The sequence below is a fragment of the Convolutriloba macropyga genome, chromosome 11 (assembly GCF_964194025.1).
Source record: "Convolutriloba macropyga chromosome 11, txConMacr16.3, whole genome shotgun sequence".
Lineage (NCBI taxonomy): Eukaryota > Metazoa > Xenacoelomorpha > Acoela > Convolutidae > Convolutriloba > Convolutriloba macropyga.
The window spans coordinates 10,391,674-10,403,701 of record NC_134478.1 but is presented as its reverse complement, the minus strand read 5'-3'; the positions used below and the strand labels follow the sequence as shown (position 1 = coordinate 10,403,701).

The 12,028-nt window shown below is 36.0% G+C and overlaps 1 protein-coding gene and 1 non-coding gene across 5 annotated transcripts in view; one reads left to right on the top strand and one right to left on the bottom strand.

Annotated features, from left to right (window-relative positions):
• LOC142349591 (dynein axonemal intermediate chain 7 homolog) overlaps positions 1–12,028 on the bottom strand; it is a 149,006-nt gene that overhangs the window by 38,005 nt on the left and 98,973 nt on the right. The window lies entirely within an intron of this gene.
• Trnal-cag (transfer RNA leucine (anticodon CAG)) lies at positions 1,221–1,302 on the top strand. The gene has a single exon. It is a non-coding gene; the product is annotated as a tRNA-Leu (tRNA).

Below are 12,028 nucleotides of genomic sequence, written 5' to 3'. Positions count from 1 at the left end.
AATATTTATGTGTTGATTTTATACCAAAAAGCGCCTTTAATCCCCTTTACCCTAAATAGTTAGCCCGAAAATGTGCTCATTAAAGTTACGAACCATTCAAGAAAATCTCTATTGATTCTAATTCCTTCAATCATTGCAAAGGCAGGACGAAAAGTGAGAAAAGGAGGAAAAAAGTGAGAAAACAAAGTAAAAAAGAAAGAAAATTAAAGTGAGAAGAGAAAGTGAGAAACAATTGAAAAAGTGAGCAAAGAAAGTTGGAAACAAATGAAGAAGTGAGAAAAGAAAGCCACAGAACACACGCATATGTGTAGCTTTGAGCGCTATTAACCATTGCGCATCACAGGCAAAAGAAATGCATGCAAAATGCTAGGCTGCATGTTTAAGGACTTTTAAAACATTGGAAGATAGGCGCTTAAACATGGTGGTATAGCATTCGAGTTAGAATTATTATATACATTTTGGATCACGCGAAACGCAAAAAGTCAAGGGCGTAGAAGTCACTCGAAAAGTCAAAATTGTCAAGCGAAAATTTTGCATAAAAAAGACACACACGTTTACAATAATTGCTATGAACTTCGTTCACGAGCAATTAAACAATCTATACAAGCATTGTTTAAGATGCAGGTTGAAATTTACTAGAAGGTGTAAGTTAAGTTACGTATACACACACCTAGTGCAGTCGGGCCTTTCATTGTTGACATCAACATTGCTGCCCGATAGGTTTGTTGCCTACTATTATGCGAACTAATTTGGACCTCTGCCCAATACTGATGCTCCATTACAGGAAAAATGAGAAAACTTTAAAACTGAAAACTGATTACTTTACCGTAAACCATTTTAATGATTTTCAATTTAATCAACCAAATAATAAAGTTCCTAAGGACGTCATTTTTGCAATTGATGCTGTAAACATAATTGATTAAATTTGACCGGCTAATTTCGGAGGAAGTGCTATCAGCCGAGAGCTAATTTTGCCTTATTGGTCAGCATTTAGCCAGAAACTTGCAAAACTGTGTATAACTATGTAAAACTAAGAAGCTATGTAAAACTGGGCCTATGTTCGCTCATTGTATATAGGAAAATTTTTATGAGTTGATTTTATACCAAAAAGCGCCTTTAATCCCCTTTACCCTAATTTGTTAGCCCGAAATTGTGCTCATTAAAGTTACGAATCATTCAAGAAAATCTCTATTGATTCTAATTCCTTCAATCATTGCAAAGGCAGGATGGCCGAGCGGTCTAAGGCGCTGCGTTCAGGTCGCAGTATCTTCGGATGCGTGGGTTCGAATCCCACTCCTGTCAAGTTTTCAGGTTTTCTCAATTTGTATACTCTTGCATGTTTTAAACCAGTCATGACATGAAACACATTATTATGCATTCCAAAGATATATTGTTAGCTCCAATTAAAGTGATAAAAAATACGAGATGACTCGTTGTCCTTTCAAAAATCGTAAATATATTTTGATATTTTTCTTTAGGCACTAAAACTTCGATCACAGGAGAAACATAAAAAATACCAAACCAAATAGCATATGGTATCCTAGCCTTAAGTTGGGCCCCAAAAAACCTGAATCAGGAATCAATATTTGGACCTCTTTTCGCTCACTGTATATTAGAAAAACAATTATGAGTTGATTTTAAATCGAAGCGCCTTTGATAACCTTTACCCTCACTTGTTTAAAGACTTTCACAAAGTAGATTTTTTGGAATCTTTAGCATCAGATTTCTTTTTCTCAAGACAAACTTACTTTTAGCAAGCTTAATTTTACTAAAAATGCAACTGCATACTGCAGAATGTAACAAAAAAAAGTTCAGGCAAGTTGAGGTAATTTTTCCTTAATAAGGTTAAGGTAAACTTTTTGTTATCTTAACTCAATTTATGGTAAAGTTAAGGTAAACGGTACCATAACTTTACCTTAATAACAGTTTACCTAAAGTTTATTTAGTGTGTTTGCAACATTGTGATAGACAAATCTATATTAAAACACGTCTGCTTAAAAACTAATCAAATCGAACAAAATAAATTCAATTGGTTTCAGATTCTAAAGATCTGAAATTCAATCAACACAAACACAGCACTCAAATCTGACAGTTCATCAATAGGATTCTGATAGAGTCAATAAAAGTACTGTCAGCACCGGAACAGGCCAATTCTTATTATTGTTTTTTTAATCTAAATTACTGAAATTGTGACAAATTTTTCCGACAAATTCCAGATGATTTCTGACACAATCTTTTCATTCAGGAAATTCAATACCATTGGCATTTCAGTTCCATTGAATTTTTTGGTTTTGAATTATACAATTAGATGTCAACTTAAAGACGCATAAAGTCATTGAACAGTTCTGCAGAGCTCTTTTCAATGCCTAAGAAGGATTTTGAGTTTCGCGAACTTCACGAACTGCCCTAAAGAAGCTTTTAGTACTTTTCTTTGCGTTTGAATTAAATTTGCTTTGATAACATTTAATTTTTTTCAACCAATTTGCGTAACTTGTTCATCTGATTGTACTGCTGCTGAGCTTAAATGACTCAATTTTGTCACGTTAAAAAGTTTGATGGATGACATTTTGCAATGAAGCCAAATTTCTTAACTACGTCATCAAACACACTTTGTCGGAAGTTTGCCTTTTCAAAAACTTTATTCGGAATAAACTCATTCTATTGTAGCTTGCACGCGCGAATGAAGCCTTATAGAGTCCGCATTTAAATAATAAGTACCATGACGTTCTTCAAGAATTTTATCCAAAAAGTGATTACGGTAAAAATTAGAGTTTGTCAAAATCGACGAAACGTTAAGTCACAAAGTGGGGGGTGTACTGTATCCAAATTTAGTTTATAATTAGCATTTAAATGAAGTGTAATGATCCCAGAAAGCAGTCTTAACGATAGATGTTTCAATGCTATGACTACAGTATGCTACATCAAAGCTCCTTTTACTGGTGGTTGTTTCCCTAGTGCTGTCAATTGTTTCTCTTGTGCTGAGATACTTTTTCAAGCTATTACTTTGCTGCATGACAAATCACGTTCACCACATCAGTCCTATTTAGAATTTTAATTAGACAGTTAAAAACACATGACAACCTTTTTCTGTTGCTGGATCCTTTATGCGATTTGATATATTGTTGCAAAATAGGTCCCAACCCAAATTTTTCGTCTCTCCCTAACATGCAATTATTTTCTGATAACTATGTATTTCGAAACACTTTATGTCGCAAGTGTCATCGAGCTGTTTTAGTTAAATTATTAATATAGGTTTATGCTAATGCTGATACTATTACAAATAAATTCCTAAAAAATTTAGGTATTGATCTAATGTTTTGAAAATTTTTTTTGCGCCAATATCGAATGCCTTCAGGAATTTTAAAAAACAGAGATAAGGAAACTGTCTACCCGACAAAGAAAGTTTAGCTCATGTGTATATCGAATGAAGAGAACCCTACCAATATTGAAAAAAGACATGGTTTATCGAACTGAAAACGAAGAGACAAAATAATAAGAACTGCAGCTTTCAGCTGCGCATAAAAAGAGCTTCTAAGAAAGCAATAGAATAGTGTTTCTCTTCTCCATTAAAACAATTTAAATGATCAGATTGGGGAAACTGATGCAGTGCCTCAAATTGACATTAATCATGAAACAACAAACTTTATAATTGGAAGTTAAGGATGAATAAGAAAAAAAAATCATTATTCGTAGGCATTTTGCTTTCTGTTGTCTACTTTATCTTCAGTTTTTGCCCAATTGCTGAGTATCGGCTGACTTGTTTTAACTTTTACCAGTGCTATTGTCGACATCAGATTCAAGCGTTGATTTTCGCTCGCTCATATACATTTTTAATGGCCCTAGCGTCAGCATTTTGTAGATCTTGAATGTGGTTCACAGGCACATATGATGTTGAGTTATCACTTTTTCATACTCTACAATTCTTCATTGAAATGACAAATACTTTTAATGACGCTTCTGCAATCGTTCATTGACGATAACATTTCTCCCATTAATGTGATTCTCCTTTTGTTTCAGTTTTTGTCGACAACCAAAAACCAAAACTTTTTCCTTGAAATAAACAACTTCGAAAATAACCGAAGCAAAAAATCCTGTGCCCTCAGTTCCAGGCAGAGCATGCCAAGCCTTAATTCTAATTTCAGATAAATTAAATCCGAGAAAATCATTCAAAAACTCAAAGTGTTTCTCAGAACATATCTTCCATCAGTCGGGTCGAAAGGAGTGTTGCAAACCCCTACACAATCTTTGCTTGTTTAACGCTCTTGTATATGTAATTTAATCTCCTCTCCTTCAATTGAACATGTTGACTTTCAAGTTTTTCAATTTTTTGCAAAAAAAAGTATGCAGCCAAACCTGATTTCTCAAAAATTCCCCTCATCTTCGTTCAAAAAAATTCTCACTCCACTTTTAAAGTTTTTTCGAAATTGGAAAAAATCTCTCCTCGAGCCTATTAGCTTTTTTCGCTCTTTAAAATCACCAATCTAATCAATCTAAACTATCTAATTAAAAAAATGTTAAAAGATATTTAAGACAGCGCACCAATGCAATCTAAACACTGTGGATTGCAAATAATCCACTATAATAGCCAGCTGAGAATATGCGGGCGTATATTAACATCATTCTATAACGAGTACTCTTAAAACTGCACAACACCAAGAACACCAAGAACCGGAGAGTCTATTTTGATCAGGTACGTCTGCAGGAAGCTGAATCTTTCATGTCGTGCTGGCAAAATATGATAGGATAGAAACACGCAGAATTCTTGGAATCTATTTGAAAAAAACAGTGTGCACTTGCAGCTTTCAGCGTCTTTTTCAACTCTTAGTGAAAATTAGCCGAGCAATTGTGCGTTAAGTGTGACAAAGTTTTGGGCCTAATACAGAACTGGGTAAAAACGCGAACGTTCGTTGCATAAGGGGCGCTTGTGATACTTTTCTGTTAGATATCTTTGTTGCAAATATCTTTGAAATTTAGATTTTCCCAAAACACGTTTTATCTTATCTCGAAGTGTGATTGATGTTTAGCGGTCTTATCTTCGATGCGCAAGTCTACAGTCTTGGTTTAAGAAACAGTTTTGCAATAATGAATTTAAGATACTGGTTTTCACTAGCAATCTCGGTCTTGTGATTATACAGATTTCTTCCTGATATTTACATCAAATTTGTTTTTCATTGAAATTTTAAACATTCTAAAGAGGTTTTATATCATAAAGGGTTACAATTCGAGGTTAATATTCAAATCATTAAAATATACTTTAGATCATTCTAATTATCAAGGATTTCAAATTTTGTGTGTACAATATAGCAAACAAATATATTAATGTGAAGGTTACTAAGGTAAACAAGTTGAACTAAACAATAGATAGTTTGAGCTTTTGACATCTAAATATAATTTAGGTATGTCGCACTACCTGACAAATTGAAAAAAAATTTATGAAAGAAATTTTTTAGAAGCGCTATCCATTTAATCAATTAACTCAGTTTTATAATTTGCTAGTTACATCCGCTAGCGGCACTGAATCGTCTTCGTTGTATGTTTTTTGTCTCAGCTTTTGATTGTCGAAAAGTAATATTCAATTTTCGGGATTTTTGAGTTTTCGGGCATTCTGAACGATCGCACCATTCATCAATTTGGGTTTCTGATAAAACTACAAATTTGTTACGCCATACATGTGCGTTGCTCTGAAGCGTGTTTTTGTCGAGTGTAGTAGAGACGACGGGCTTAACTGGATGTTTTTCTTGGCCAAATTTAGGGAAGCGTGGAGTTAATTTTCGAATAATGCGAAATCGATGGTATAAATACAGCACACGAGTGTGTAGAAGTAGATTTCCTATGAATACAAAGAGATTTAACATTAGAGAGAGCTTAAAAGGGACATGAGTGTTGAGTTTTTCTGTCAGAGCTGGTTTCAGGAGCTGCATTTTATGAGCAATTGGTTCAGCTATCTTCATGAGTTGTTGTGGATCAGAATGAAGTGGAATTGTGGAAAGTTCTGTTTTGAATTTTAATTTTTTCATCAATATAATATTTGCGTCAGTTTTTGAATCAAAATACGGCAAGTCAGAAATGTATGGCAGTCCTGAAAGAAGATGCTGTAGAGGTCTCGGTAATTGGACTTGTATTCGCTGTGCCTGAATTTGATCACAAGTTTCCAGATCCGGTCGAATTTTGATATTTTTACTGATGAGTTGCGTTCCACATTCTAAAGTAATAATACAGACGTGACATCCTGGATGTTCCCTTCTCTGAGGAATGTTTTCGTCTGAAAGGCTGTATTCTCTAAGGTAAAATGCATCAGATGCTGACTTTATTAACCAAATTCCGTATCCTAAGTTGGTCGCTTGTTCCGGTGTTGGTAGCATTACTTTTTCTGTATCACAAACAGTTAACGCTGTCAATGGGTTGTGGAAATATAAGGTCGCCAAGCATGCGATTGAGCGAGTTGTGTTGCCATAGCTTGAGTACAAATTCGATAGTTTGATGAACCTAAGCAGTTGTTAAATTGTTCTTCCGTTAATGTTGTGGACTCCATGGAATCTTCAGAAATAGCTAGATATGGGCCTTCTGTCACCAATTGCAGAGCATCTGAAGTATCCAGGTGTGGCATTGGTATAATATGTGCTCTGTAGACGTTGAACGCTGTTTGACTAGAAGAAAGAGGGATCGAGAGTGTTAAAAAAAACCTTGTTTGACTGTTGAAACTTCTCTTAATAATTTTGCATCGTAATAGGACAGAAGGTCCTGCATTGGAATCGCTAAGGTTAGCCTGTCAGATGCGTCCTTCTGGCTATTGTAGACAGAGTCAAGTACCGCCCTGAGTGACTCACGTGGTACAAGAGACATTGGTAGTCTGTTACTGAGTGAAACAGGAATTGAGCTGAGTAAAATTACTTTGTACGCATATAGAGCTGCTCTGTAACTTTTTGTGTCTGCATAAAGGGTAGAAAGAAAAGACTGTATCGAAATTGAAATTGAGTTGTTGATTGGAGAATAGCATCTGGGTACATTCGCGGAGTATGTGGAAATTTTTCTCAAAAACAACAAATTGCTCTTGCACAATTTTCCAGTTTTTCTCCTGATTTTTGTTCATCTCCTTTTGTGCTTTCCTGATTTCGCTTAACTCATTCGAGACAATGAAAAATTTTTCGTTTGTATTCTCTTCAAACTCGACGACAGAGTCCGTCAGTGTTGAGGTAAAACGATTGAGTCGGTCAATGTTTTCTGCATTTTTTCTTCCACTTTCTTGACAGTTACCAAATAATCCTGTTATTCCACAGTCGCTGTTCCCTAGTAGGATTCCGCCACCAAAAGGCCAATTCCTGCCAAAATAGCTGCTCCTACGTGGGCTGCGCGTTTTTCTCTTTCACGATAAGCATCTGTTTTTTTAGAAAAGATGCACTTTCTTCCCGTACTTGCTCTACCTCGTTTTTCGTCTCGTTTATTTCTTTTTCGAGTTTTTCTAGCATCCAATTTAGGTTAAAAGGATCAGCTGTAGTGTTGCATTTTGTTGAAAAATCTAGGGGGCGTAATGATGAATTAATTTTCCACATATTTGTCAGTGTTTGCAGCATTTCGTGAAGTGATTTTCTCGTTGTAAAGTTGTATTCGGGGAATGGTAAAAGAAATTTAACATTCACAAATTTTTCGGCCAGTATGATTTTGGAAGACTGATGGAAAACTGTTCCCTTTGAAAAATAATAGAAATTATGAAAGTCATTATATAAAATTTCATTTTCATTTAGTTCGATCTTGGTAACTGATTTATGTAAAATTTATATGTTAAAAGCCAGTAGTTATATAAAAGTTTTCAAGTGATCAGCAGATATGTGATTTGTTGTTTATTTTATTGTGTTTATGTCATATATATTTGTCTTTATTCGTCTTTGGAAATCAAGGCTGAGTTATTTCAATCAAGTTTTTCAGATCAAAAATGTGTTTTCAGGTGACTGTTGGTCCATTTGTTTTGACTTGTTGTCTAAATGGAACTCTCCTACCAGAACTCGGTGTTTGGACAGCTGCGCGTGCTCCTGAATGTGGAGAAGTTCAAGGACAAAGTGGTGGGGAGTGGCAAATTGTTTTGTATTTGTCTCTCATCATGGTTTTGTTGTGTCATTAGAGGAATTTTGACATGTATCTTGTTCAGAAATTAGCCAATAGTGGTTTCCAGGACAGGTGATGTTATAATGCATTGTAGTTGTAGTAGACTTTAAACTTGTTTGCTTGAGTTATTTAGTTATTGCTTGAGTGTTGTTTATTTGTAAAGTATGAATTGTTCGCTGTTAGAGTACTGTGTTAAAGTTTAATTCTAAGTGACCATTAAGCGTTCAGTGGCTTGTGTATTTGTTCAGTGTTGTCTTGATTCATATTAATGCATGTGCATGTTTCAATTTTATTCGCAATTTTCAGGTCAAATGACTGCTGAAATTTTTGAGTTGAGTGATAAAGCCTTAGAGCTTCTCTGTCATATTACAAAGGGAGCAGCAAAACACGTTATTGTTGGACAGCCATTTCTAGATACAACTCAACTAGTCAAATAAAAAAATCGTACTTTAAATAGAAGTATATATGAATAGAAGTACAATTGAAGTGAGTTGATTGGTTAACTATTGCATGATTTTTTTCAATTTTGATTCAAGTGTGATGGGGTAGAATGTTAGTGCATGCTTGTTCATACTTCATTTTTCAGCGCTCAATTAGTGAGTCTTCAAAATACTCCACCGTTGAAGACAAATTGAATGGCCTGACAGTGAAAAAAGAAAAGGTTTATTCGGTGGGAATATTTTGTTAAATGGCGTGCTAAAGTCCCAGCGTGATTTCACTTTAGATGTAAAGCTACCATCAAATTTTGAACTCTTCCATAAGTCGTAAGGCTTCACGATTCTAAGTCAGGGGTGTCAGTTTGTTGAATGGTATAGCGATTGGGAGGATTCAGCTGACTCCTTTATCTCTTTACATGGATTAGGCTCAAAATTGTGGTTTTTTATGAAGCCCGGAAAGTCAGCTGGGATGGCTGAAAGATTGGCAAAGAATCCAAAAGACATGATCGCCCAGCTTTAAGAATTAACAGATAAAGTGTCTATTGCATTCCAAAAGCCCGGGGATACATTATATTTGCCGTTTGGGTATCATCAAGCAGTTGTTACCTTTTCGCTGGAAAACTAGTGAACCTTCCTATTGTCGGTATCCACAATAATTAGTTCTGAGAGGGCTGAGAGTGCTTGGTCTAGCATTACACAAGGGGCAACTGGGGAGAGGAGGTCAACGCGTCGTCAATTGGGCCCACAAGAGAAGTAGAAGGTACTCTAAATTTTAAGTCATTTTTCGAATTTTGGCTCCCGGAAGGGCAACAGGGCCACTACGAATTCATAACTTGGACAAATGAGCTTCTAGTGCTTTCATTGAATGTTATTAAGTTACGGCATAAGCATAGCTTGATTTTAGTACCACAAACGTGCCGTTTTGACCACTAGTAGTTGAGAAATTAACGAAAAACCGCGATTTTGGGCCTGTTTTTTGGGTATAATTTCTGCTGTCTTTGGGCCTACATGGTTATGTCAGAATCGGCCCCAGGTGTCAACTAACATTACCGCTGACTCCCTATGGTTATTTTGGGGCTCAGGACAAATTTTCAGAACGTTTGGAGTCGTAAAAGTTGAGAAATTACGGTTTACCTGGTTGGTCACTGTCGAGTACCCAAAATTTCCCAAATTTTGAACTTTTGGGCTAATATTTTTGAAAAAATCATAGTTTTTTCCAAAAATATTGCTTTTGTCATTAATGGGCACTAAAACTAAGCACGTTCAAGCAATTTCTATCCGAACGTCTTATGATCAAATTTTTTGGGGCTACCTGATAAAGTTAATTTTGGGGAGTCATTACTTGTAGACTATTAGAGCTATTCAAATATCCATTGGTGGATGTGTTGCATAGGCATTTTGGGTTGCTTGTAGCAAATTTCAGGTCAATTGAAGTTTTCTTGTTGGAGATATGCGCTTTTGAAAATTGAAGTTTTCCCGTTTCCGATTTTTTCATGTTTTTTGGTTTTTTCCTTTTTTTCCACACTTAGGCTCTCAGATCTACCGCCAGTCAAATTGAGTGTGTGCCAGTATCTGATAAAGGCCCTGGTGAGCGGTTTTTCCCAAAACCTGAATATAACTCAAGATAATCATTTTTTCCCCGTTTGTGCTACTTTCCGCAGTTTTTCGTCTTTTTTATAAATTTTCCGTTTTAGTAATTTTTTTTGTCTTGACTGACAGACAGAGGTAATTTGTTTTCCTTTCCTGAGTACTAAAGCTTGATTTTCCGGATTTGCCGAGGGTTGGCGGCTGTTGGCAGTGATTTTTATCGTTTTTTCATTCAAGTTTCTTCGGCAGTTTCTGTTTTCACTTTCCAAATTTTGTCTTTTCTTGAGTGAGAGGTGTTTTTTTGAACAATTTTTGAGGTCAATTTTGTTCTCCGAGTAGGCTCTACTTGCTGAATTGTATAAAAGGTTACGTCTCATGGAAAATTGTAATAGAAAAGTTGATAAATTTCGCTCGAATAAGACGTAGAAATGAATTTTATTTCGATCGGTCCCTTTCTGTTTCGAGCTTTGGTACAATGATTGATTGGATTTGGTATTTTTTCAGCATGCCTTTAAAAGTCTGAAGCACAAATGAAAGAGCATAATGGGATGTGCTATCAAGTTCATTGTATTTGGTGATTAAATTGAAAATAAACCCATTTTCTATTTCATCGAAATACGACATAACACTTGCAATTGTCAGTCTAGGAGAGTTTTGAGCAATTTTCCGAAATTCTGGGTATTTTCTGGCGATTCTGGCTGAATTTCCTCTTCGCAGGGTGAAGTCGCTTGATACACAATGGGCTATTGGCATTGAGTAATGTTCATAATTTCCAGAAATTTGAATAAATTTTAATGCTTTTTTCGAGAAATTGTGTTAATATTTGCGTTTTTTCTTGTTTTTGAACGTGTAGGTGGTGTATGTTGCGGCATCTGTATACTAGTAGCTCCTCGTTGGTACTTCTGAATACTAGTTTTCACCTGGTCGAGTTTAGTGTCTCTTGTAGGAATTTGTGACTGCTGGGATTGTCTGACTGAACTTTTGATTGTTTCGCGTTTTGTGTCTTTGTCTAAGATGGGGGTATTGCATTGGCTTCCTGATGCTTCTGGTAGAGGAATAGGATGTTGCGCCGTTGATTGGGGGTAGGAAGGGACTGTGTACTTTTGCCGAGAAACTCGTGGATTGAATTGAACTTGCTTTGGGATTTTGATCGGTTTTGGCGGAGTTGGGAGATTTGATCGTACATCTTCATTATCACTAAATGGGTCAGGTGGTATGGGCTATGTATCTAAATCAATATTGGTATTTTCTGCCGCAATGTCTTGGTAAGTATCTGTTGTGAAGCTTTGACGCGGTATTGCTTCGTCGGATTGAATTGGAGAGAGAAGGAGTGATCCTGGTGGAGTTATTATTTGTGCCGGAGCCATGACTGCTGCTGGCACAGATTCAGGAATGACTGGTATTGGAGGCACTGCTGGTGCTACTAGAGGTACAGTTATTCGAATTATAGGGGTTTTGGGTGTTGAAAGTGGTTTTTCTTCTTCTTTGTTGGAAATGTCAGTCATATCTAGAAAAAAATTCTGGCTCTCTTTTATCATTTTTCCCCGATAAGTCTGGTCTAAAGTCCTGTGGTTGTATAGGGTTGATGTCCTCTATGGCGTCCTGGGGTTTAAAAGGTTTCAATCGTATCCTGTGAACACATTGTGTAAAGTGAGTTCCAACTTTTCGTATGATGTAATTGGAATCCGTTAGAACTTTTTCGACACGGTACAATGGTAACCACATTTGCACTGACTTACTAGCAAATTGGTTTTGAGCAGTGAGTTTTGGGTTAAGTAGCAGACAGTATGAGTGAAGTTGAAGTGGTTTCGCTGATGATTTTCTATCATAATAGTTCCTATAACGGTGGTCTGAATCAATAAGTCCTAATTTGTTTTCGGAAAATTTGTTCATCATCGCATCTT